This window comes from Gopherus flavomarginatus, chromosome 5 (assembly GCF_025201925.1).
Source record: "Gopherus flavomarginatus isolate rGopFla2 chromosome 5, rGopFla2.mat.asm, whole genome shotgun sequence".
NCBI classification, from domain to species: domain Eukaryota; kingdom Metazoa; phylum Chordata; order Testudines; family Testudinidae; genus Gopherus; species Gopherus flavomarginatus.
In genome coordinates, this window is record NC_066621.1 from 75,640,854 (window position 1) to 75,668,148 (window position 27,295).

The 27,295-nt window shown below is 38.8% G+C and overlaps 2 long non-coding RNA genes across 2 annotated transcripts in view; one reads left to right on the plus strand and one right to left on the minus strand.

Moving 5' to 3' along the window:
- Positions 1-26,398, minus strand: part of LOC127052190 (uncharacterized) — a 48,378-nt gene extending 21,980 nt beyond the window's left edge. Inside the window, exon 1 of the long non-coding RNA XR_007774699.1 lies at positions 26,334-26,398. This is a non-coding gene — a long non-coding RNA (uncharacterized LOC127052190). The remainder of the gene's footprint in view (positions 1-26,333) is intronic.
- LOC127052186 (uncharacterized) lies at positions 12,951-18,063 on the plus strand. The gene is made up of 3 exons (XR_007774695.1): positions 12,951-13,014; positions 14,850-14,996; positions 17,986-18,063. It is a non-coding gene; the product is annotated as an uncharacterized LOC127052186 (long non-coding RNA).
- Positions 26,399-27,295: the final 897 nt, after the last annotated feature.

The following is a 27,295-nucleotide window of genomic DNA, read 5'->3' on the forward strand; positions in this document are numbered from 1 at the left end:
CGGGGTTCATTTCTTTTCCTTAGATAAACACTTGAAGGTGCCAGACTCCTCTGTGGGATGATAAATAACTTCCTAGACGTCATCATAAAGGAAGTTGTTCCTCATAACTCTTCTAAATCTGTTACACATCAAATTTCCTGTGCCTGGCTGCCATGCTGTGATGCTTTCCAAACTGTGTTTCACAAATTCTCAGTGTGCCCTCGAACATCAGGGCATTCCTTTTCTAACTCAATCATTGGCCAAGTTTTCAAAACACAGGAGGCCATAGATTGGATTCGTAAATTAGAATATTATGTCCTGCCTACCCAGAATAAAAACAAGACACAGTTCAGATGTGTGATTTATGGGCTGTTCCGTTTAGTTTTATTCTGTGGTGAGACTGGAAAAAGATGAGATACAGGTTCTACTGAATTGATTATGGAATATGAGATTGCACTTTTACTGGTATTCTCTGTGATTTCATTGACGACCAATAAATATCATAACATCAAACCTGTAGAGTCTTCATCTATTTCCTTTACAACAAAATGGTTATAATAATGATATTTTGAGTTCTATAACAATTTGTAGTGGTGGAGCATTCTTTATCAAAGCACTTTAATTCACCAAATTGCTTAAAGCCTAAAAATCCCACAGTGAGATAAATTAATATTTTTAATATTCAGATCTTGAGAAAATGAGATAGGGAGAATTTAAGTGACTCAACTAAGGTCACACAGCAAGTCTGCAGCAGAGTCAGAGATAGAAAGCAGATTGCTTGATGAGCAGTTCTATGTATTTAGCCACCACATTCTGCTTTGTCTCAACACAGTGATCTAACGTCTTGCTCATTGAGGCCAAATATAAACTGGATTTAATATATATCTGAAATCTATTGTACCAGAGGCTATTTTCTTCTGAAAGAATCCCAAACAAGTTATATCTGCCTCTAAAAATGTATGTTTGATAGTTTTTTTCCAGTAAGTGAATGTAAAGTATGGTTGGAGAAAGCTAGACTTCTTTATACAATTTAGAGATCCTTTTAAAAAAAAGTCCATTAAGAAGAGAAAATTATCCACAGTTAGCTAGATGTCAAAGTATTATAAGATGTACACACAATAATCTGAAGGTGTAAAATCATAGGATACTCTGCTTACTCAAGCCTAAAAGGCATTTTATGCCTCTAATTTCAATGAGTAAGGAAGTTTACTAGAAGAAGAGTCTCTTTAGAGCAGGAGTGGGCAAACTTTTCGGCCTGAGGGCCACATCTGGATACGAAAATTGTATGATAAGCCATGAATGCTCACAAAAAAAGGGGGTTGGAGTATGGGAGAGGGTGAGGCTTTGAGCTGGGGGTGTGGGCTCTGGGGTGGGGCCAGAAATGAGGAGTTCAGGGTTTGGGACCAAGGGGTTTGGAGGGCGGAAGGGGGATCAAGGCTGAGGCTGGGGGTTGGGGCATGGGAGGGCATCAGAGTGCAGGCTCCAGGCAGCGCTTAGCTCAGGCAGCTCAAGTCCCATCTCCGGCTCCTATGCAAAGGCATAGCCAGGCTGCTCTGCACGCTGCCCCATCCACAGGTGCTGCCCATGGTTCCCAGCCAATGAGAACTGTGGGGGCCACGCTTGGGGGGGCAGCATGCAGAGCCCCCGTACTGCCCCTATGTGTAGGAGCCAGAGGAGGAGGACATGCCGCTGCTTCTGGGAGCCATGCGAAGCCATGGCATGCGTGGAGTGGGGCAAACCCCCGACCCCGCTCCCCATCTAGAATGCCAGAGCAGGGCAACCCCCCAGCCCTTCTCCCCAGCAGGAGCTTGAGGGCTGGATTAAAATGTCTGGAGGGCTGGATGTGGTCCCCAGGCTGTAGTTTGCCCACCCCTGCTTTAGAGCCATCTATATTACTGTGTTAAACACTAGTGGAAGTTTTCCTGTTTATATCCTTCCTTTCCTTTACTTCCTATCTGTCAGTGACAATTGTGAGATATGCCACAGGAGTGCTCTCTAGAGACCTGTGAATAAGTTCATTAAAAGAAATACAACTTTGTTGTCAAAAAAATTGGATGAAACTCCATCTAGTGCTCTACATTCCAATGATATTACATTCAAAAATTATTTGAAAACACCTGACACAATTTATGACAAGAACAATAGAAATGTACTGGAATTGACAACTCCCACTTCATCTTCATCCTAATGCATCTTCAACCATGAGAAGAAGATACACTTAACTTTGGAATTTATCATATGCTTCATGGGTTGCTTCACTGCAGTGAACAGTGAAAAGGCAAAATGGATTTATTACTAATATTTTCAGGACCCATGATCAATTCCTTTCTCCCTTATCTTCTACTGAATTATTTTTGGAAACTGGGTTGCAAAGAATGCCTATACAAATGCTAATTTGTCTAGTTGTGAATCAGGCTCTTTAGTTGTTTTTAGGAATTTTGTTTGCCATGGTACTGTAACAGAAGAAAGGAAGTGCTTAGCATACTTCTGCCTACTTCACATTAAAATGAATGATTTCTAAAAAGAATTCTTCAATTGGAAATTAATTATTTGAAAGAGAAAATGTTCATATTGGTTTATAGGTTCTGCTTGTGTGGACTGCTTATGATACCAATGGTTCATAGCTCTCCTTTAAATGCAACACCTTCATAGAATGCATAGGTAACAAAACACTCAGCACTGTAAATCAGAGTATGTGTTTTTAATTTTGTGGGACACCATATATTAGGGATGATTTTGTTTTTCATCTGGACTTCAATTAACAGAGATATAGATCTCTAACTGCACCTATTATTATTGTGTTGCGTACAGGGCCAGACTGAGGCATAGGCAATATAAGTGCATGTGTAGGGCCCAAGCTCCTGGACAGAGGTGGTTACATAAGAATTTCAGCTTGCTTAATTTTTTTAAAAAGATACTTTCTAGCCCTCATAGTTGTGAAGAAATGTTAGAAAACATGACCTGAATGTAACAGGTGCAGTGACATCTACTAGGCTCTTCAGACAGCCTGACACAACAGCTCTGAGACACATGAACTACCCCAGACATCACAATAGGGTACTAATTCCAAGACCCACTTCTCTGTGGGACCCTATCAACACTAAGTTCATCAGTGCTCCTTGTACTCTACTGAAACGGTTCTTGCCAAAGTCTTTAATAACTTCTTCCTAGCTAAAGGTCAGAACTAGTCCTCCATTCTCATCCTCCTTGACTGGTCACTGTCGACAATGCTTTTCTTCATAAATTCATAGTTTATAAGGCTAGAAGGGACCACTGTGATTATCCAGTCTCACCTCCTGTATAATATAGGCCACAGAGCTTCCCTGTTTCAAGTTGAGCAAGTCTCCTAAAGGAGGAAAGCGATCAGTACTGCATAGGGAGAGATTTGTCTCTACTAGAGGAAGTTAAATGTAGAGAAACTTATTGTGGCTAACATACCTATTAAAGAAAGAACTATGCAAGAGCAGAGCTTAATAAGAGAAGACCACTCATGATGATGTAGAATTGGTTTGTCTGATACAACAATCACCGCAGTTATATGCAGATAGCCATAGAGCTAACGACAGTATGAAAGGTCCACTTTAGTGTGACAGCCTCTTTATGGACCTGATCTTCAAAACTTGTTTGCAAATATATTTCATTTTTTTAATGTAGGCCAAGAGATATCAGTTATGCCTGAGGAGGTTTCAGTAGTATGCCGTAATGTAATGTTAATCCCACTGCATTGAGAATGTTTCAAATATAAACTGCTTCTGACACTTCTCTGCTACAGAGAACATATTAGGGATTTGTACCTAGAATTATACTGTATGGTGTTAAGCACTGAAAAGGAACTCTTCTATTTGGAAGTATTTCAAAAATACACTTGCACCAGAACATAATGGGCAGTACAGGACAATTAATTAGAATTGGCCTCTATAAGTTTCTCTTGAGCCTTTTAATGTACATTTATCCTGAACTGTAAAAGGAAGACAAGACTTTTTTTTTTTAAAAATACATACAAAATATTTTCTATTCTACTGACTTTCCAGAATGTGTCAAATTTGAAGGGCAAAATAATGTACAGCTATTTGGATTGTGAGCTGTTTGGGGGCAGAGACCATCTTTTTGTTCTGTGTTTATACAGCACCTAGCACAATAAGGTCCTAGTCGCTATGGTAATACAAATAATAAACAATAAGTGAACTACACTGTATGTTCACTATTAGCTACACTGTATGATATGACTTAGAGTGTTGTATGCTGCAGCCTACATCTGAGAGGTCTCTTGTTTCATGCGAAGAGCAATTACTATCCAGTTACCAGGGATGAGCCTGGGCCTGAATGTCTGGTGCAGTTTAAGTGTGTTTAGCTCAAAGGTTTGGGGTTGGGTCCCATCTCTTCTATGTATTTTATTAGAAAACAAAGAATGATGTTAATCATTTGGCCCATTGAAGTCAGTGATTAAAATCTCCCACCCTAAATAGATTTCCAATTTTTTGCATCAAACCAGTGAGCTATTAAACAATTGAGAAAGGAAAAGCATCCTCTATTCTTCCTCTTCTAGTCCTCCCATGAGTCACTACCCTTTGTGTACTTGAATGTAAATATAGTGTCACAGCAAATTAATATTTGGTGTCTGAATGGTTTATTTTATTGGCCTACACAAGTTATTAAATCTGAATTATAATACATATAAATTAGTGGCCAGTGAGTGTTGTTTAGTTATCGAGAAACCTTGCCATTGGCAGAGTGACCTGTACTGGCTTTCTTGACAGAAAGAGTTGAAGTTGCTATGCAAAATTCTGGACAATGTGGTATAAATATTTACCCACCCTTAAAGACGTGCTGGATTCAGCCTCAGGATGTTAAACTCCAGGAGAACGTACAAGTTTTCATAGGAAGTCAAGATCATGTTATACAGGGGAAACATCAGATCTTGATGTAGTAAATGAATGCTTGCACTAACAAGGTTATGATAAAAAGAAGCTTGGACTTGTGCTCAAGCACATCTCCTTCATGCCTGCAATAAATAAATAAAAATTTTAAAAAGCATATATCCCCACAGACCCATCTCTGTGGGGTTCCTATAAGGTGCCTGTCAGTGTGGTATCGGAGATGGTGAACTCTCTTCAGTGCTGATGCTTGTTATAAATTAATGACAACCAAAAAAGTCCCGTGAAGGCCTGAGACTTGGCTTGCAGTCTCAAAACACATCTTTCATCAGTTTTAGGAAAAATATCTGGTGATCTTTAGGTCAGGGTTTTGTTTCCGTACCCCCAGTACCAGTACCAGAAATGCAGGCACTGCTGGATAAATTACTGTGGAATTAGATTAGTGGTGTTTTTAATACTTATTTTTTCCCCTTTTAAAATGGCAGTGTGAGACTCAATGTCTTTAAGAAGGCCATGAGCAAGAATTTCAAAAGCTCCCTTCCAAATCTTTGTCGAAACTACCCATTTCCTACCTGCAACAATATCCCTGCTGTCCTTGGATTTTTTTTTTTGAGGGAAAAACTGTCTAATATGCTTGACTATGTTAACCTGCATGATAAGGAGATGGATGAGTCCACCAAGCTTACTTTTACATGTGACCTGCTGTAAATTAGGATATACCCAGGTCTCCAGAGATGAAAGGCTTGTCCATGAACCTATTGGGACACCATCCTGTTAGGCTTGTTGTTCATTAAACGAATGTTGATGTTGTGCTCAGTTTTATAGACAATAAAAATGCAAACATGATTCCTATCCTGAGAAGTGTGAAAACCCCTTTATTGTAGATATTTGGAATGTTGGTCCTTTATATTTTTGACTTTTGTACTACCAGGATGTTTTTTGGAAAATGTGCCAGGGGGTTAAAGTAAAGTGGTTTCATGGGAGGACAGCTGTTGCTCTTCTGCTAAAGTAGAGAAGCTTCCCCTTGCTCTCCTTGCTGTGAAGGAACAGGGCTGCTTGGCACATACAGACATTTAAATATGTTCTAACAGGATTGTTATTTATATATTCTATAGCACTGCAACTATGCTAGTCCCCTAAAAAAAAGAAACAAGGTGGTCCCTGAGCAGAACTACTAATGGTCTAATTTTAGACTGGATGCAACAAACAGGTAGCTAAAAAGTAAGGGAGAAGTTGATTGTCTATGTAAGTAAAATGTACAGATGTCATTGTTGGCTAATTTCTTTTCAGTCTCAATAGTGGAAGTGTCCTTTTAAGGAAGGAAGAACATATTCCTAGATCCCATGTTTTAAAGGATTAAGATGAGAGCATCTTGCACTCTCTCTCACTCCTTCAACCTTCTAAACATAGATATCTTGTACTTTTGTACTATTTAGAAATCATATGTTCAGGGCTAGGTCCTCTGCTAGTGTAAAGTCACAGAGCTCCATTGACATCCACATGTTTCTAGATACTACTTCTGCCCTAAATAGGGCGACCATACCCCTAAGGGAAAATGGGACACTGTGTAGGGCTAGCCCAAGCCCTCCCACCACCCTGCCGAAGCCACTTACCTGAGTGTGGGTCCCCTCTCCCCCGTGCGAGGCTGGTGGCACTGCTTGTCCCCTGAACGAGCTTGGGGCTGACGTAGTTGCTTGCCTAAGCCCTGCCTGTCTCCTTGCACATTCATCCACACCCCACTTTTGTCAAAAAAGTGGGCATTTGTCCCGTTTGCTCAGGCCACCTGATCAAGTCAGCAAGAGCAAACAGGGCAAATGCTCACTTTTGCCAAAAACAAGTTGGGATGGCCAGGACATGGCTTAAAAAAGGGACTGTCCTGGCCAAAGCAGGATGTATGGTCACCTTAGTTCTAAATAGAGGTTCGGTAACCAGACAAACTTGGGTCAGGTACATGTTTACTGGAGACTGTGTCCTTTCTCCTTTGCTGTTATATATTTTGCTGTCTGGCCTGCTGCAGTATAGGAGTCAACAGTTCCGACCACCCATAGTGTGTGCTTAGCAGCTGCAAGACATAGATGCCAACCTTCTGAATGCATTTTTCTAGCAGTAATATCTCCTGTGGCTGACTTTTTGGTTTGCATTAGGAGTAAGGTTTGATGGCAACCAGGGAATTTTCTTTAGAACATAGGAGAATAAGATCTCCATAACAATTCACTTCATCTAAGCTTTTCTTATGGGGAGTTCACTAATCCCTTTTACATATGAAAATAGGGTCTTGTCTGATTTTTCTGACACTCCATACATGAGGCACTAGTGGCAAGACTTTGAGAATTCTCAGCATTTATGAGAAAAACAGCCATGGCTCACCTTGGGTTTTATGGGAGAAAAGGAATGTGAATCAAAAAAATTAAATTCACAGAACTTTGTGTGTGGCCTTCTCTGCTATGCAGAACATCTTTGTATATGTTCATGTCTGCCATGGCTTTGAGAAAAGTCTTTTACTTGTATAGCAACAAACTATCATAAGTCAGAGTGTTTACGTTCTTAAGTGTTGTGTCATATTTCTTGACTAAGATAATGAAACAAATTAAACAAAATGCCACACAGATTCTTCTGTTAGAAAATGTAACAAAATTGTTACAGATTCAGATTACAGCACTAGGTAGATTTGACTAGCTTCATTTTCTATTTTACAAGAAATCTCAGCTGGCATGCTGAAAGCAAATGCTAAGTACAAATATACATTTTTCACATTAAATTACACAAGGAATGATGGTTTCGTTGTTACCCTCTTTCCACCTACATCCTAACTTTTGCTTGAAGACTTCATTGAAAACCCTAGCCTAAAAGGAGCTAGATGCCCAAATCCTACTGACTTTCAACAGGAGTTGGGCACTTCACTCCCTTAGATCCAGCCTAAACACAGATACACACATTTTTCACCAGCAGAGGATCTCTACTGACTTCAGCAAAGCTACATAGATTTTCACTAGTAGAGATGCTCATTTGACATGTCTCAGAACCCCTAGGACACACATTGAGGGTGATTAATTACATACAGCTCATGGGCCAGATCGGCAGCTGGTAGTATCTCAGTTTTCACAAGCTGAGATTTGTCCCATAAGTCGATGCATTATGAGTTACCAACAATGGTCATTTTCAAATTTTCTGAGAGGGTCAGTAATTTTGCAGTCTCTGTGGTGCCTTTGGTGGCAAAAGAGAGCTTATAGCTTTTCCAGGGATGTAGATGATGGGTGACCTTCTAAGGGCAAGATCACCTAAAAGTGGGTGTCTAAATGAATATATCAGCACCCAAACAAGAGTGGCCTGACTTTCAGAAGCACTGACCACCCACAAGACAAAAAACTGGGCCACTCTTATTTAGGTCTGATATGTGGATTTGAAGTTAAATCCTTAAATCAGCTAGGTTTCCAAAAGTTGCCCTTATTTTTCTAAATGCTTATCTGAATCAAACCCTGGATTTGGATATGTAACCTAGATCTGCTCAGCGAGGTTCTGTCTCCCTATAATGGTGGCTGAGCCATACATAGAAATGGATGAGTCTACTCCAGCCTTGGCTAAGAGCTGGTTTGTTTAGCTGAGCAGTGGAGGATCATGCTTTCAGATGCAAAGGTCCCATGTTTGATCTCTGCTGCCAGTGACCCATCGAAGGAATAAAAAAAGCTGATCCAACCACTTGTGTCTGAAAACCTAAGTTGGAAATCCTAGCATGAGTTGAAGTCTTAAATTGCTCAGTCATTTTAATCTGTCAATTTTATGTAAAACCATTGGGGGGGCAAGTGAGGGAAACAGTGATGACACATTAGGACTGTAAGGGAACATAACCCCTCCCCCCCATCTCGTTGGATAGAGCTTTGCAACTGTTTATATGGGATCTTGTCTTGCCACCAAAGCCTTTTGGAGGTTGCTGTCACTGGTAGGATACTGTACTAGGGCCTTAATTAAAATAGTAAACTGTCAGTCCCTGCTGCAGAACCCTGCCATTATATAAGCATCTGTCATTTTAACATATAATATTGCAACAATTATATGCTTTTAGCTTTATTAGTTTACAGGCCCATGCAAGCTAAATAAATGCAAAATAAAAGCCATGGTTTTAGTTCTCAAAGAAATTTGTATTATTGTGGCACTGGGTGTGCACTGGGTGTGGAGAAACTAGATATGAGGAAAGCAGGGTATGGAACACTAACCAAAGAGGAACTAGAAGGGGACAAGGGGTCCCTTGGAGGCCAGTTCAGCTATAGGCAAACATAGTAGCTTTGCTTGCATAAAGTAGATCACAAGGTGGGGTCACAAGATAACCAACTCAACACTGCCCAAAACACAGAATATCTGTTAAAATAGCTTGCTAATTTGCAATATTCTATATGGTTATGCTTTTGCAATATGTAATTGCAACCAAGGGGTCATAGAACAGCCAGCATAATTAACAATAACTGGAAATACCCCAAGCTAAACTTACAGTAAATAACCTGCTGATTTGCAATATTAATTACCAAAAAAGGCAAATAACTTGTGTAATCAATATAACGTTTTGCGGTTTTAACCTTTATAAGCTTGGTAAAAATTGTAAAGGGCAGAGCAGCCTACCTCTTGCGTGAGGTTACGCTGTCTCTTCCTGTATGCATACTTGTAATCTTGTTTTATCAATAAAGATTGCCTCAGGCTATCTGATTCAAATTAACTGGATGGTGGTCTTTTTCACAACAGGACCATAAAGGCTGCTGGAGTGCGAGGCCTCTCATAGCCAAACATGATGATAGAATCATTGGACTGGAAGGGACCTCAGTAGGTAATCTAGTCCAGTCCCTTGCACTAAACCATTCTTGACTGGTGTTTGGCTAACCTGTTCTTGAAAACGTCCAAAAACAGATTCCACAATTTCCCTAGGAAATTTGTTCCAGTGCTTAAACACCCTGACAGTTAGGAAGTTTTTCCTAATATCTAACTAACCTCCATTGCTGCAATTTAAGACCATTGCTGCTTGTCCTATCCTCAGTGGGTAAGGAGAACAATTTTTCACCCTCCTCCTTGTAGCAACCTTTTATGTGCCTAAACTATTATCATGTCTCTCCACTCAGTCTTCTCTTCTCCAGACTAAATACATCCAAGTTTTTAATCTTTCTCATAGATCATGTTTTCTAAACCCTTTTAATTATTTTTGTTGCTCCCCAGTGGACTTCCTCCAATTTGTCCACATCATTCCTGAAATGTCACCCAAAACTGGACACAATTCTCCAACTGAGACCTTTATCAGTGGAGAAGTTTTTTCAGCCTATGTGGAACAATTCCTCCCTTGCCACCTTCATTCATCTGAAATAAGCAAGGGAGTCCCACCTTTTTTCACTTTCAGTAAATTTTGCCATGATGGAAAGGCTTAGTAGACAAACGTGGATTTGATTCTTCCCCCCGACACACACTCCACACAGTCTAGCACAAGGATAAGTTAAAGAGCAAGGATGAAGTAAACGAGACAGAACAAGAACTGTCTTGTTGCTGAGCAGACAAACACAACACTCTATCAGCATATTGTACTAAATGTCTTCATAGCAAGCAGTGATAAGATAATTTGCTTTTCTTGGCTGTGCTGATTGGACTACTCCCTATCCCATAATAGGCCTGAGACAGCAAGAACATGCATTTTCTCCATGCTACTGCTTGATTTTTTTTTCTAAAAATTATTAATTCCTCTCCAGATGATCTGGATTTGCATCTGTTTCAGCATCCTTCCCTGAGATTCAGTAGAGAACCATACTCACATCATGAGTAATGCACATAAGTGTCTGGTAGATTGGATTCTTAATATGATGTTCTACAGAGAAACGTAAGTTTTGCAAGTACTATACTTCCAGAAAAGGAAGTGTCTATAGCAGGAGCATGGAGACTGTATAATGAAATTGCATTTCTCCATCTACCACTTTTGGTTTAATTACATTAATGGCACAGGAGAAAAAATGGTAAAATACTTTCCCACACCCGGATCTGCAGCCAAAGAAAAATGTTTTTTGCAAAATACCAGTGGTACTTGAACTTGGCTGAATTTCAGCATGGGATTGAATACCTATGTAATGCAGCATTTGGTGCTCATGATCAAAGCTGATTAGATACTTACATTTAAATTACAAACCATTATTACACTAGTTGCATGAATAATGGGTTTAGGATTTCAGCCTTTCTTTTGTGATTAGCTCCCAACCTCCTCTCTTCCACTGCAGGGTAGCAAGGCCTTCATCCAAGGAAAACTGTGATCTCCTCTGTATTGAACAACCCTCTGAAGACAGAGTTAAAGCCTGTCAACTCACAATTATGACAAAGAGCAGTCCTATGATGCACAAGAGTTGTACCTTCAAGTCTTTCTCTCATATTTGAGAGAGATACCATGTATCTCAGTAAATCACCGTAGGTGCTTTCAAATCCACCTGTACTTTAATATTGTCATGTGGTGGTCAGCAGTCAAAAATCAGCATTTGCCCTCACTGAACACAATATCTGAGATAAACATTGCTTTTCTCTGCTCAGAATAGGAAGAACTTCAGTATCTCAGATAAAATTCTGTGGGTAGCTGTAGGTAAATAGTGACATGTCTAAACCACTACACCTTAAGGACCAGATTGCAAAACCCTTTCCTCTCCATAGACTCCAATTTAGGAAAGCAATTAAAGATATGCTTAAGTTTATCCCTATTCAGGAGGGTACTTCAGCATGTGCTTAATATTTAAGTACCCTTAAAGGTATGTTTCTTCTGCAGGGGGCATAATGATATTCACACACATTGTCCCACTGACTTTAGTTATCTGTGTAATTTCTCTCCAGTGTGTGTGGAGGGGTGTGGGGGGGATAGGGGGTTGGAAAAATGTCATAACCTGGCCTTAAACCATCATCATTCTCTAATAACTGACTAGTCCTGTATATGTACTATTTCTGCAGCATAAACTGTGTATGTGTAATCTAAGTATATTTGATATATTTAATGACCTAGATAATAAGTATCAAATGTGGAATTTAAGAGGTTCTTTAGACCTCTTTGTATTTTTACTCACTATCAAATAAATGCATGTTGCCTTCTCAGCTCTTTGCTATTTTCCATTTGTGGCAGTGGTTACACTGAGAAACTTAACCTTTGCTAGTTCACAAGACTTTCCTTATACTCAGACTAGAACATAATTGCAATACTGATATCAATTGGAAATTCTGACCACTGATACTATTCAATAGAATATTTAAAATGATATTCAACAAATTCACAAACTGCAGCTTACAAAGACTAAATCTTCAGAGTCTGGGCAGTGGCACTGAGTGCCAAAATTTTCTGTTGTAGTCACTATACTTAATTCCAAAAAGTTACTGCAATTTTTTTCTTTTCAGACCCTTTGTCTGGCATCCATTTTTAGAAGTACAGAAAAATTCCTCCAGCCATCTAGATAGCTAAGTCCTAAAGTGCTATTAAAAACTGTGTAAATATTTCTGTTGCTGGTGTTCCAGTTACCACAAAGGGTTGCTAAGCTATTATCTTTGTCAGAAAGTTTGTTTTGCCCTCATGAAGGAAAACTGCCAGTCATTTTAATGTGGTTATGCAAATAATATCCTGTTTTTTCAACGGATTCCATCAGAGCAATCAAAAACACTCTTATCCTCAATCTAAATCTAGAGCAGGGGGAGGCAACCTATGGCACGCTTGCTGAAGGTGGCACACAAGCTGATTTTTTTTCAGTGGCACTCACACTGCCCAGGTCCTGACCACTGGTCCAGGGAGCTCTGCATTTTAATTTAATTTTAAATGAAGCTTCTCAAACATTTTAAAAACCTTAATTACTTTACAAACAGTAGTTGAGTTTATATTATATAGACTTAGAGAGACACCTTCTAAAAACATTAAAATGTATTACTGGCATGCAAAACCTTAAATTAGAGTGAATAAATGAAGACTCGGCACACCACTTCTGAAAGATTGCCAACCTCTAAGCTAGAACTACTGAATCTTCCTCAGATAACAAGTGGCTCTTAGGAATATTGACAATGTTCTGGAGTGATTGCAATGGTAAATTTATCTATATTTAACTTTGTCCCAGGAGACCACACTGCACAGAGCCCATGGTGGGAAGATTTTACTATTGCAAAATGAGGAAGACTATTACAAATGGTATATTTATCTCATGTTTATTATCAAAAGAACATAGTTAAACTATGATGTTGCGGTGTTTAATGGAAGGATTCAGAGTGTGACACATTTAGGGAAAAGGAGACAATAAAGTGGTAGAGTTAATCATGGTAAAGTGTAAACAAGTATGTAAACCTTTAACTGACTCTTTTGAACTGTAAATAGACTCCAGGACAGTGAGAATTTTAAACTTTTGTGAGTGCATGCACACAGAAAGAGAAATGTTGTTCATTTTTAAATTAAAGTACTACCCTCCTTGTGGTGTTTGAAGTCTCCACAGCATAGGCCCTGATACAGCCAAGCATTTAATCTTGTGCTTACCTTTAAGCAAGTGGTTAAGAGCTTTGCTGGATCAGGACATTTAGTGAGAGTGAGAACCAGAAAGTGAAACTGAATGTAAAAGAAACTGACACTGATTGGTCTAATCTCATTAGAGACCCAGGTAAATAAGGCATAAAAAGTAACTAGTTTAATTAACATAATGGTAAAAAGTGAAGTGCTAGTCCTTCAAATATGAAAGTTATGTACATGCTTATGACTATCCCTTTGAACTGCTTGCATGGGTAAAGTTTGTACAAGCTAATATATATAGGCATTATTCTAAATAGAATCCTAAAGTCCTCACTCAGTTTTGTTTACTAATTACTTCCTTGATTTCAGTCACTGTTTTGCCTGAGTAAGGGCTTCCGGCTTTTGGCCATTGTCTTTTTATTATTCAAGGTAACATACTTTTTTTTATCATCAAATATAAGTAGATGTAAACCTGGGTCCAATCTTGAACTAAAATGAACCTCACACTTTAAACTTGAGATGAGTTCAGTTAACCTTTTAGTTTATTTGTGTTAATTCTTGCATGCCTCTGCACTGCCTGGTGTGTTCCTCAGAAATGGAGGTTCCAAAATACTGCCAGGAAATATAGTGCAGTGTTTCTGACCTCTCCGAAACTGAGAAGTAATGAAAATCTGATCAAAGGTTTCATGAGATCTATAGTGTGACTTCCAGGCAATTTTATTCAACTAAATATGAAATGACCAATGTCTGTATTGTTTGAGTTTGGCCCATTAGTCACTCATGCTCTTGACACTGATGACCATGCAGTGACACAGAGCAACTAAAAGGACAGAAAAATATCCTTTCCAAAATGGTCATGTAATTCTATGATTTTAAACTGTAGAGTAGAATATCATGTGTACCGGAAGGACCATCTTGGTCTTACATCTCTATGGATCAATCCAATCTTTTTTGCTAAATCCACACTAATTGATGTGAGAATTTTGATGGTTAGAGTAGAAATATCCTGTTGCCTTCTAGAAAATGTGCAAGCTATTGTAAAACTCTTTCAGGAAGAATTATATCTTGACAAAAAGGCATTTAATTAACCAACTTCCCTATTTTTCTTGTAGGTCTAATTACAGCTCTCCTATAAAGACTCTTGAATTGGGCCTGAATGGTATGCCTCTAATGCATACATCTTTTAAAATAGGCGTTTTCTCCTAAATAAATGTAAGCATTAATGATAAACGTGCAGTTAGAAGCCCTAGGCTGAAGTTCTCTATATATGCACAGAGCAGATGCAGAAGGCGAGATAGTTGCTAGGCTTGAGAGACTGACTCAGCATCCATACCCACTGAATGGTGGCTGTGTAAGGCAAGCTTGGATTGCTGTGTCTCTTTCTGTATCAGCACAGTGCATCAAGAACTTCAGTCTAGGCCTAGGTTTGAGACAGTGGCTTAGCATCCTTAGCCTCTCTTCTAAGACTGACAACAAAGGTTCCAGATGCAATGGAAATAACTGTTCTTAATGTGCTTTAATACTAGGTTCCTTGGTATAGTGCAGAAGCATATGTGTGAAAAAGATGACTTGTATTTGTAGAAAATACAGCAGGATGATAAAGATGAGCCAATTACTGTTTGCTATTCAGATCAGTAATCCCATTAGTCAATCTAACTACTTCCATGAGAAAGGTAAGCAGAATTTGAGCTGATTATATAAAATGTAGAAAAACCAGTCAGAATTTGAACCAGCCTTCCTTTGGATGGCATGTGCTCTTTCATCAGTCTCTTCTGGGATAATGCATGTTCTAAACTATCATAATGAAGGTGGCAAGGACAAATAAAATGTAACTACAGGACCAGATCTTGTGGACAAAGTTCCCATTGACTTTAACTGAGCTCCCACTAGAATCAATGGCGGTTTTGCCTGATTTAAGGACTGCAGGATTTGGCCTATATTGATTTGTATGCATGTGCTCAGAGCTTCACTGAATTGCAAAAATATAAATTCCATAAATGTGCAAGACTCCGTCAAACATAGGTATTTCCACTGCTGCTTTTCCAAGCATGCTACATTTAGTTTTCACTCATGAAAAACACCATCTTATACTACACAAATACTTTTCTCTTCACTAATTTTTGGGTAGGAGAGGCTTGAGGTTTGTTTTACTGCATCGTGAAATAGTTTGTGCTGTTTTATTCTCTTACCTGGTTGATGTGATCACAAAAAGTCCATTTAGGGCTAAGCTTTTTGCTTCCATTTCTAACAGCAATGTTATGATGGAGATACATTAATTCAGATATATTCAGCAAGGACTAATGCAGAGATATAAAAAAATCTTACTATAGTCCACTTGCAGAAGGGCTTTCATTTTTTTCTGAGTAACAGGTCAGGGTCAGCCACCTTCTCAAACCAAGTGACCTTTTATAGACGTGGTATTCCAGGCCAATCCCCAATTTTTGTCTCTGGAGAACAGTTAAATCTCCTAGCCTGTTTTCTTTATTGAAAAATGGTAGATTTAGGGCATACTTTTAACTAGTCATGCAAAATATCTAGTAGTAACTTCCAAAAGTATGGGTTCCGATATTTGATTAAACACTCTTCCCTCAGGAGGGAGAAGGGGGAGTGTATTGAGGCCATACCTGAACTGTCCCCCAGACAGAACAACAAAACTGAGTTGGATGTGGACAAACTTGTTACTATGAAATACTGGAATTGGGCTGGGTTTTTTAGATCGTTCAAGGGTACAGGCTGAAGGATAGTGTCTACTGCAATGATACAAAGGCCTCATTTTAAGCATTAAGGCAGTATTGTGATAGAAATAATGGGGATAGAGGTGTATGGTTTTATGTATTTATTTAGGTATGTTAGTTTGGGGGGAAGAAAGGTCAAGTTTCAAATGTTTCGTGTCTGTGTGCAATTGTCATGCTATATCCACTGTCTTTGAAGTCTTGTTTACTGCTCATTTGGTTCTTTAATATGTGTGAGAATTGTTATAAGTGGTGCTACATCTGTGAACCAATAAAAAGTACCTAAAGAAGTGGAATTTAATTATTTTAATATGTAACTGGGGTTTCCAAAGGAGCCTGAGGTAGTTTAGAATATAATTCCAATTGCATGTCAAGGGGATTTAGGTACATTTACTCCCTGACACTCCTTTGAAAACAACAGTCAAACCTGGATTAAGGTGGAGGATTCAGAGTCTCTTTTTGCAGACTCCAGTCAAGAGTTGAAATAATGTCACAAATAGTGAACATAATTTTATGCATTAGCTTATCTTTAAAGGTAAGAAAGAACACCATTTTTCCAGACTGTCTGTACCAAATGACTCCCTAGAGGTAAGTAGTGAACAGAATTGTTTCTAAACAGGGTGTTTAGTAAAGTTTTATTTATTTATTTTTTTTAAAGCATCAGTTATTGTCAGTTGATGCAGTTTACCAATTACATTTACATTTTTCTGTCTTAAATTTAAAGAATTATAATGAGGAATTAGAGGCCCCAGAAGGTTAATGGGATGGGTTTGAACCATCTAATATGTAAAAGGCTTTGTGTCAACTCCGAAGTGACCAAAAATGTATGGTTTGTAATTAAATAGGAAACCAGCAGCGATCCATTTATTTTGGGGAATTTGTAAGAAACTTTGTACAGTTCTATTACGTCCAAACTCCATGATACTGAACTGGAGAGAGATTTTAATAGTACCTTCTCTGAAAACTACGTTGTCTCATTGTTGACATAGCAATACTAGTTTGTCCACATTACTGAGGTTTTAATGACATTCCACAGGGAAACATTTCTAGAAATTAAAAGGTAATATGACACAGGGGTTGCAAAGTTTCTACTCATTGTTCTGCTGATGTTGTCACTATCATTGATATGAGAGTCCTCACAAAGTTACCAGCTGTCTTTTACATAAGTTATGCACTTAAAACATTAATATGACCTTTAAAGACCATTCAATGCTTTACCCCTCTCTCTCTCTCGCCCTCAAAATTATAGACTTGCTCAGAATATACTAGTGTGTGTTTCTTTAAGGCAGCTCAGCATTCAATAATGGGTTTTGTGGTGCTGTACCCAATGAAATGTATTGAGGGGTGCGTAAAGTATGTATTAACATTTTTCTTCAGTAAAACAGACTGTCATGTTTTACAAGGTAAGTTAGACTTACCTATTCATTTCTGTTGCCTAGGAGTTATGTTCATTTCAGCACCTTTCAGTTGTTTTGTTTTTTTTCTGGTGTGTGAATTTAATATTAATGCACCACTTCCACCCACTTAAGTTCCATGTGGCATGTAGTTTTCACATACAAGTCAGCCAGAGTATCTTGGTCCTTATCTGCATCCCCTTATTATTTCTGGTCCTCTCTTATAATTAGATCATGCTCCAGTTGAAATAACTCCCATTTATTCTAATGAAACCAGACACAGGTCATTCAGAAGGAGCTGCCAATCCTGTAGTGGTTTTGTAATTTGAACAAATAGGGACTAAGTTTGGACCATAACAGCTAAACTCTTAAGTACTTTGACCTAAGCCAGGATTTGGACACAGTTGTCTAAAGGTGAAAGACTAGAGCACTGCTTCACTATCTTGCCCTACCTCCCCACTCCATCCTTGAAAATATATACCTTGTCCCACTTTTGAAAGTTCTCTATCTGTAGAATACACTTCTTTGTATTACAGATTTTAAGACCAGAAGGAATTTTATGATTATCTAATCTGACCTCCTGCATAATACAGGCCAAACCTAGAAATATCTCCTTTCAGGTATGTAGTTTCAAAATTCCTGGTTGCGCTCATTTGCTTCTGTAGGGCTACTTGTGAAAATATAGTTTATTCATGTGAATAAAGTTTTGCAGGGTCAAGCCCATCCGTATAGCACAGGAAACTTCTGCATTGTAAGATAAATTTTTGTTTTGAGTGGTTTAGGAGATGTGTTAAATGAATTTGCTTATAATGTTCTTATAATGTATTTTTGGATGAAATATCAAAGTTAAGCACTGAAAAGTTAGGAAAAGCCAGATTTAATATCTCCTGTGCAACCTAAATTCAGCCCCCTTATGTGTATGCACTATGATAGTGTTTAATTTCTAGTTTCAAGTCCTGTCTCAAAAGCATTAAGACATTAAAACTTCTCAATGAAATGGTGGTAAGAATTAATTTTTTTACATGGGCAAAGCTTATTTTTCCTAACCTACTTTTCAACAGCTGAACTGTTTTAGCTGAAACTTTCCCAAAAAATCTGCCTTAAGCAGATACCCAGCATATGACATTTCAACCCAAATGGTTTATGTTCTCGTAAAGTGCATATACTACTGAAAAACAGGGTCTTACAATGAAAAGTGATGGATGACCTTAACTATAGACATTGCTACCCATATGGAATTAGCAACATGATGAAACAAGTGTATGTTTTGTTTCATAGGAAATATTTTCCTGTTTGGTAGACAATATATTGGTGATATGGCATACAGTGAAATGCATTGATAAGTCTGTACATCTGCTATATCCACAGAATGTGCTGTATATCTGTATATGCAGTATATTTAGATTATTCCTTTTTTAAAAATCAGTCCCTATACGTCTATCTTAACCATCATGCTCCTAAATTTTCTGGTTATAAAAAATCGTGAACAGGCACAATCAAGTATAGATCTCATTTAAACATAAAAGATATTTTAAACTTTCTATGATAGTACAGTCAACAGGAGCTATGACCCAATATTCTCAAGGTACTTTTCCAAGGTTAGTTACTTTATTATCTACTTGTAGTGTGATAATGCCTAGACAGAGATCCCAGTAAGGGGACCAGTTCTTGTCCAAGGTAACTATGAAGATCAATTAAATTAGGTGCACATTATCCCTAATATACAGATAGGGAAACTGGGGCAGAGAAATTTGCTTTGCGTTACAAGTGACCAGAGTCAATGGCAAGACCACGAACAGAATCCAGAACTGCTGACCTGCAATTCTGTTCTTTCATCACTAGACCTCATCCCCTTTATGTTGTACCTTTAGAAGTATTACTTCTAAACTTGGTATCTATTTATGCAATACCAGATCATACACTCAGCCTGCATAAATTCTTCTGTAATGAGTATTGGCCTCTTCCGTGACATTCATAATCCATTTCTACAAAAGGAATGAGCTCTGGTAGTACAAGAAATAAAAGTATGAAAAGATTTGACAATCCTGATACACGCATTTTAATAGCATAACGGATTAAAGAGTAATGATTCCTTTATTTTATTGATGTATGCACAACTCATGGTACACACTTGGTCAGAGTTTTGTGGGAAAACAGGGTGTCAGTCTGAATTCAGTAGTGGTCACATAAATACAGGTTTTTATACTAACAAAGTTTTAGAATGATTAGCTGGAATTAAGAATGAAAACAATACTGTAAGAGCACTCATACATGATATAAGCAAAATGAATCATTGTACCTCTCTGGCTATCATGGGCATTAATATCACTGCTTATAGAATCCCATAAATTACATGGCACTTGTAAGTAGCAAATCCTACCTTAGGATTTACTGTCTGCATCTACTTTAGCAAATGAAAGGAGATAAAAATATTGGGTCAAATTTATCCCTGTTGCAACTCAGCCGAAATCAATGGACTTACATTGAGTATAAACACAACCCATGTTAATCCAGTCTACCTTTAGTGTGTTAGTCCTCTGGAGGGTGAAAATTCATTCACAGAATGAAAAGTATTGCCAAAAATGAAATATTTGGTATTATGTCTGTGACAGGGCAAAGACTGAAGCCCATCATTGGATTAAAACATTTCCCAAGCATAGCTGTATTCTGTCCTTTTTCATAAAGTAAATATTCTGCTATCCCTGAGAAACTGCACTTAAAAGCGGAACTCTTTTTCTTGCAGTGAGGTGAAGGCTAATTACTAAAGTATAGTAGAAATGAAAGAGTGATCAATAGTCAGCTACCTGGATTTCCAATTAAAATATGACCTACTGTATTTGTCTGTACAGAATACATATGTTAGACTTTCTGGAGCGATGCTGAAGAAGTCATGACCCTGCATTTTGCTCATGATGGATGGGATAGATTGTGTAGGAGTGAGTCCTACTGTGTTTATAGCCCCAGTTCTCCAAAAAAGTCAACATCTCTTTTTAGTTACATAGCTACATAGGCAATATTGATGCCATCTTTAACTAAGATTAGGTAATAAGGGTCAAATGCAGAAATCTTTAAGAGTTGTGACTGGGTATTAAAGCTGCTTTTTAGGGGAGAGGCAGAGGGTCCTAACTAAGAACTTCAGAATTTACCTTCAGGAATTGTTGTAATAGACCAGAGAAGTACTCTTGCTGTACTTGACATATAGCAAGAACTAGCGTTTTTTGCAAAATTTTGGTAAATGTGTTTTTGCAAAGTGTAACCAAAACACTAAGTTTCTTATAGCTCCAGTCAGAACAAGCTTGTTTCCCATATTCTCAGAACTACTTCATCTCTCCAATTTCTTATCTCTTCTAATTATACCTCTAATATGACTCTATTATGCAGGCAAAATAGGAGGAGACTTTAGCTCCTGCAGTCTGAATTTCTTCAGAGGAAGAAACATCCTTAATGGATAAGTTATCCGAGAAACACTAACGAAGACAGTGAGATACTAGGTCCTTTGGTTGAAAGTAGACACTCAGTCATGGTCAACGCAGTCTGTAGCCTAGGTCTGCTCCTAGATTCCTTTCTCAGTGACATGAGGCTTCCACAGAGCAGCACCAGAGAATAATGCTTTCTACCATCCCTAGTTAGGTAGGAGCTCCATTCCATCCTGGTGAACAGTGACCTGGCCTCAGTTATTCATGCCTTTGTCAATTCCTGGCTGAAAGATAGCAATGTGATAAACCTCGGCATGAAGCCTTCAGCACTTAGGAAAGTGCAACTACCACAGAACACGGCAATGCATCTCCTTAGCAGCACAGGCTACCCTCGCTCATAAAACTTGTGCTATGTTCTCTGTACTGGTTTCCCATTGAATATCGCATCAGGTTCAAGATCTCAGTCCTTATTTTCAAGGTGGCAATGGCCTGGGCCCAGGATATCTAAAAGATTGCCTAAAGCTCAGGATGAAGACTCTGTTGGACAATCATATTCCTCTGGCACAATGGAACTCCCTACATTAAGGGTAATACTCATCTGTGCAGGAGTCAGCACTTTTTCAAAGACCACCCCAAGTCTGTGGACCACCCCACAAGAATTGAGGACCATCACAATCCTCTCAACCTTCTGCTCTAAGAGAAAGGCGCAGTTCTTTGACCTGGCCTTCTCTAAGATAAACATGTAGCAACATGTGTATGTTATAAAAATAAATTCCATAATAACATTCTACTGAACACACTCCTCCCTCTGGGGACTGGATGAGAGAGCAAACATGTGATGGATTTTAGTCACGTTGCTTAATGAACTACTGGAAGGCATTCAGATAATGTGGTGAGCCTGATATAAAAATCTATATAGATTAGAATGAAATTAGTGAAAAATGCACCAGATTCCGAGAGGTGCAACACCCACAGTTCTCATTTTCTCCCAGTCCCATGGAGAATGAGAAGAGATACCTCACGAGGCAATGTCACGGTTGTAATTTTCTCATAGGACTCTCATATAGTGACTCTGTAATAACATGCTTGAATCTTTGAAGGGGAATCCCCCTAGAACGGAAATATCTTTAGAAGGAGCATCTCACTCAAGTCTGTGGGAAATTATGATGCTATGAGCTGTTCTAAACTAGAGAGGAATGATCTTTATTTTTAAATCATGGTTTATTCTTGGCAACTCCCCCATGGTGACTTTGTCCCGAAAACAAGACCTTTAGGAGACTCTCAGGAGCTGGAAACCCCATTAGCAGTATTTATTCAGTGGACCTGACAAAGACAAATCTGGTTTTATAACTTTTCTCCTCCCACCCAGCTGTTCTTTTCTCTCCTCATTCCATAGCAGCTACTATCTGTTTATGTTAATAACCACTCTGTAGAGATGGAAGGAATAAATGTTCCAAATGAAGAGAAGATCCACTGGAAAGCAGCCCTTTATCTGGACAACCTGATAGATGGCACCAGATTTCATAGTTTTGAAATATTTTCTATTTTTTGTTTTTGTAGGATGGGGCATAAGGCAGTGTTGGATGTAGGCATGCACAAAACTTTGCTCATCTGAGTGCATTGTGTACGTTGTGAGTGTATGCATATGTACATACAGACTATGAAGTTACCTGTAATTATGTATACAGTAGATTAGACCATTTTCTCTCTCTCCCCACTGAACACAAGGTGCATCTACTCTCCAAAAAGTGGCTGTAAAATTGTGGTGTTTCATGTTAATGACTCAACAATTTCAGTATCAAATGTATTATCAATTTCAGATTTTCAATATCAGAGGTCCCCCCCACACCTCACTGCCAACCCTTCAACCTCAATCTGAGACTTTAGAATCAAGCTTGATTCTATTCTTAATTGAACATAATAAAAAATGTTTGCAGGTCAAACTATGCCCTCCATGATATCTATGCAGACCCATTTACGTTAACAAGGTGTACAGATTGGAACTTGGCAAACTCTTCTGTTGATTATGCACAAAAGAAAAGCGGATTCAGCTCACAATATTGTATTGGTTTGGTTCTACAGAGTTAGCAGTAGAAAAGAGCAGAAAAATCTTTAGTGGTTTAAAGGCAGGTATAATTCTGAATGCATGTGTAACCCACACACCTCTTGGGTATGATGTTCTCTCTCATCTAGTGGCACCACGATCACTTAGCAAAAGACAGATATTAATGAGTCTGCTCTACAGCCTTAGCTAAGAATCAGTTGGCTTTTAGCCCATGCAGTAGAGTCTCATACATTGAGCTCCAGAGGTCCCAGTTTCAATCCTACAGGCAACCGGGGTCTGTCAACATTATACATGCAGTAAGAAGTTGCCATTTTTACAGTCACTTTTTTCCAGAGTAGAATCACACTTCAGTGTGTTGCATGGTGCACTCACAATTGTATTGGTAGTATGAATGCAAAAACCAGGCTTTTATGCCTCCTAGTGATATTTCCCATCAGCACCAACAGTTCTTTCAAAAGAAACTGCCAAACAGACAAAACCTTGGAAATCTTTTTAATTATTCACAATATGTGAAACTTGCCCCTGTGCAAGAGGCCAGCAGAGAGACTTCACACACCACTTTAGTCTCTATATGGAGGGCTTAAGTAGGAATAAAATTGTGCATAGATCTTTTACTTGCCCTGTGCGGTGGGGGGAGCGCGGTTAATATCAATCCTGGTGATTACTTTGTGAATTCATCCTCTGGACCTCACTTTGGTATACAAACTAGAGATGGTCCTGAATCAGAACTCTGGAACTGAACTCTGGATTGGACATCCTATTTCATATGCACACCAAAACTCAGAGACAAACATTCCTGAGGCTGCAGGATTTTGCCCTAAATTACACATTTCACTATTCCAAATAATTGCATTTCTGCTACAGTCATTGTATTATGTGGAAATTTGCATTTGATTCGAGCCTGAACCAAAAAACGTTGGTGTCCACATTCAGCTGAGTTTGCAGCTTAAAGCTGTTGATAATCAGGCTGAATGATGTGGGTGGCTTACCTGTTTGTCTGTGAATAAGTAAAAGTTGTTCAAAGCTGCTCTCTGTTAGAGTCCTATAAATGTAGGGCTAAAAGGGAACTTGATAGGTCTTCTAGTCCAGTCCCCTGCACTCATGGCAGGACTAAGTATTATCTAAACCAGGAGTAGGCAACCTATGGCATGTGTGCCAAAGGTAGCACGCGAGCGGATTTTCTTAAATGTTTTAAAAACCTTATTTACTTTCCATACAACAGTAGTTATATATTAGACTTATAGAAAGAGCCCTTTTAAAAATGTTAAAATGTATTACTGGCACACAAAACCTTAAATTAGAGTGAATAAAGACTCGGCACACTACTTCTGAATAGGGTGACCAGATGTCTTGATTTTATAGAGACAGTCCCGATTTTGGGGTCTTTTTCTTATATAGGCCCCTATTAACCCCAACCCCCTGTCCCGATTTTTCACATTTGCTGTCTGGTCACCCTACTTCTGAAAGGTTGCTGACTCCTGATCTACACCATCCCTGACAGGTATTTGTCTAACCTATTCTTAATCTTCCAGTGACAGAAATTCCACAACCTCCCTAGGTTATTTGTTCTAGTGCTTAATTATCCTTACTCTTAGGAAGTTTTTCCTCATGTCTAACCTAAACCCCCTTTGCTGCAATTTAAGCCCAGTATTTCTTATCCTATCTTCAGTGGTTAAGGAGAACAATTTATCACCCTCCTTTTTATGTACTTGAAGACTGTTATATCCCCCTTTAGTCTTCTGCAGACTAAACAAACCTTATTTTTTTCAATCTTCCCTCATAGGTCATGTTTTCTAGACCTTTAGTTATGTTTGTTGCTCTCCTCTGGACTTTCTCCAATTTGTCCACACTTTTCTTGAAGTGTGGTGCCCAGAACTGGCCGCAGTACTCCAGTTGAGGCCTTATCAATGCTGAGTAGAGTGGAAGAATTGCTTCTCAGGTTTTGTTTACAACACTCCTGCTGATACATTCCGGAATTTTTTTTTTTTTTAACAATATTACATTGTTTGACTCCTATTTAGTTTGTGATCCACTATAACTCCCAGATCCTCTTCTGCAGTCATTTCCCACTTGTTCATCACAGTGTGTGACCTGTCCATTTTTCTTGAACTAAACTTGGAAAAATAATATTAAATTTAGAAATGGAAAAAGCAAGTTCATATTTTTACTTCACTTTAAAGATATTTTCTATTTTTCACATGAATCTGCAAAGCCTCCATAGTATCCAGCGCTTAGTCACTTATTTTAGGCTCAAAATGGCAAAAATAACATTGATTCTATTCCAATTGAAGTCAGAGTCCTCCTCTTATAACTCTGTGGCCAGGCATATGCAGTGTTTTGCATCATCTCCATGATATTCTATTACAAAGAGAAAATAAAGATGTTGGTGCTTAGGCTAGGGAAACTGAAAGAAGCCTGATGAACTTTCTTTTACACACAGCCCTGTTATGGTTTGATTTGGTTTAAATAAACTTCTTGTAGTGACTTGCTTCTATACCTCTTTTTAGTGAAACCATCTCAGGCATTCCCTGCAACAACACCCAAAATTTCCAATACAGCTTTGATTATTTTGTATGTTTTTATTTCAGGAGGTGGAGAAAGCTACTAGGGACTAGACTGTTCTAGATTTGATTTTTGACAAAGAAGGAGGAACACGCTGAGAACTGGAAAGTGGAAGGTAGCTTAGGTGAAAGTGATCATGAAATGGTAGAGTTCATAAGTCTAAGGCAGTGGTGGGCAACCTGAGGCCCATCAGTGTATCTGCTGGTGGGCCACCAGACAGTTTGTTTCCACAGCTGCCTGCATCTCCCAGTGGCCACGGTTCGCCATTTTCGGCCAAGAGGGAAGATGCGAGAAGCTGCAGCTAGTGTGTCCTTGGCAGATGTAAGTAGGGAGAGCTTATTTTACATCCTCCCTTATAGCATACTTTTTGTGATTTAGTAGAGCTAGAATCAAGTCTTGCCACCCAGCACATGTGCGGGCATTAGCATGTATCTTTGTAAGATCAGCTACTTCACTTATACAAATATCATAACTGAGCTGGGAAGGTATATGGTGATTCATGTCTTAGTATCAGGGCAGGGCAGCATTTTTAAATACTAAACCTATGTTTAGACCATAATTGAACAGATAACCAACTGCAGCAAATTGCCAGTACTGTTATGCTGGGTCTTGCACTTTCTCTTCTTTGGGGAAGGTTCAGGGCACCATTTTAATTACCCCACTAGTGTCCTTGAGGAGGGGAGTGGAGAGGGAGGGACCTGGGCCCACCCTCTTCTCCAGGTCCCAACCCAGGGGCCCTGAGGTTTGTGGTGAACCACTTGAACTAGCAGTTCCCTCCCCTGCCCTTCAGCCTGGGTAGGGGCTTCTTGCCCTCCTTTTACACAAGCCAGGTGCCCCTTACCTAGGGTTTCTTTTTGGATTTCTCAGCCCACCGCAGCACTCCTCCAAACTTTCCTTTTGTCTCTCCAATATTGTTCTCTTCTCCAACTCCTTCAAACTGCTCTGTGCTCCAACCAAACCTTCCTGCTCTAACTCCCACACTGTCTGGCTGAATCAGGGGGGGCATTTATCACATAACTGACTGCTGGTGCTCTAATTGGCTTCAGGTGCTCTAGTTAATCTATAACAAACCTTCCTCCCCTTGCAGGGAATAAGGCTCCCTGCTAACACTCTCCTGCTGCCCTCTGGCCATGCTGTATCACACAACCAAGAAAAAAGGATATGCAAACCTACATAAAGAACCTTACATAGTTTAGACTTCCAGTTATTGAAAGTTGTGTAATCAAAGGTAAATAGGTATCTTGACTATAAAGCATACAATTCCTTGGAAACAATTGTCCAGTGCATAAGTTTAACACAATGCTTGTCTAACAAATTTTTCCTTTGTTGGACTGTAAGATTCATTCCCCTCATTTAAAAAGATCAAATAAATAAACTTGAGTTTATGAAATCTATGTTTACATTTAAAACTGTTCTGCTGTTCATTGTCAGATAACTTTGGAGACATGGATTGTGTTATTATATCACTTCCATTAAACATTGGAAGCTCATGCTTTTACAAAAAAAATCATACAAACATTCTTCTCCTGTTAATCCAAACAGAGAGGTTGTGAACTGTACCTCAAAACAGAACTTTTCAATAGTTCTCTTTACATATCAGTAGCACCAATATGGTATGCCAACTACAATGTAATGTAATTGTCATTGTGGAAAAAAAAATTGTTTAAGGCAGAATACCTTCTGCATATAGCTCAGAGGCATTTTTAACCAAAAAAGGTAATATAGCATTTCACTGTTTATAATAGCAACATGAAATACGATGTTTCAAGCTGTTAGAGAAAACATATTTCAACCTTTCCTGCC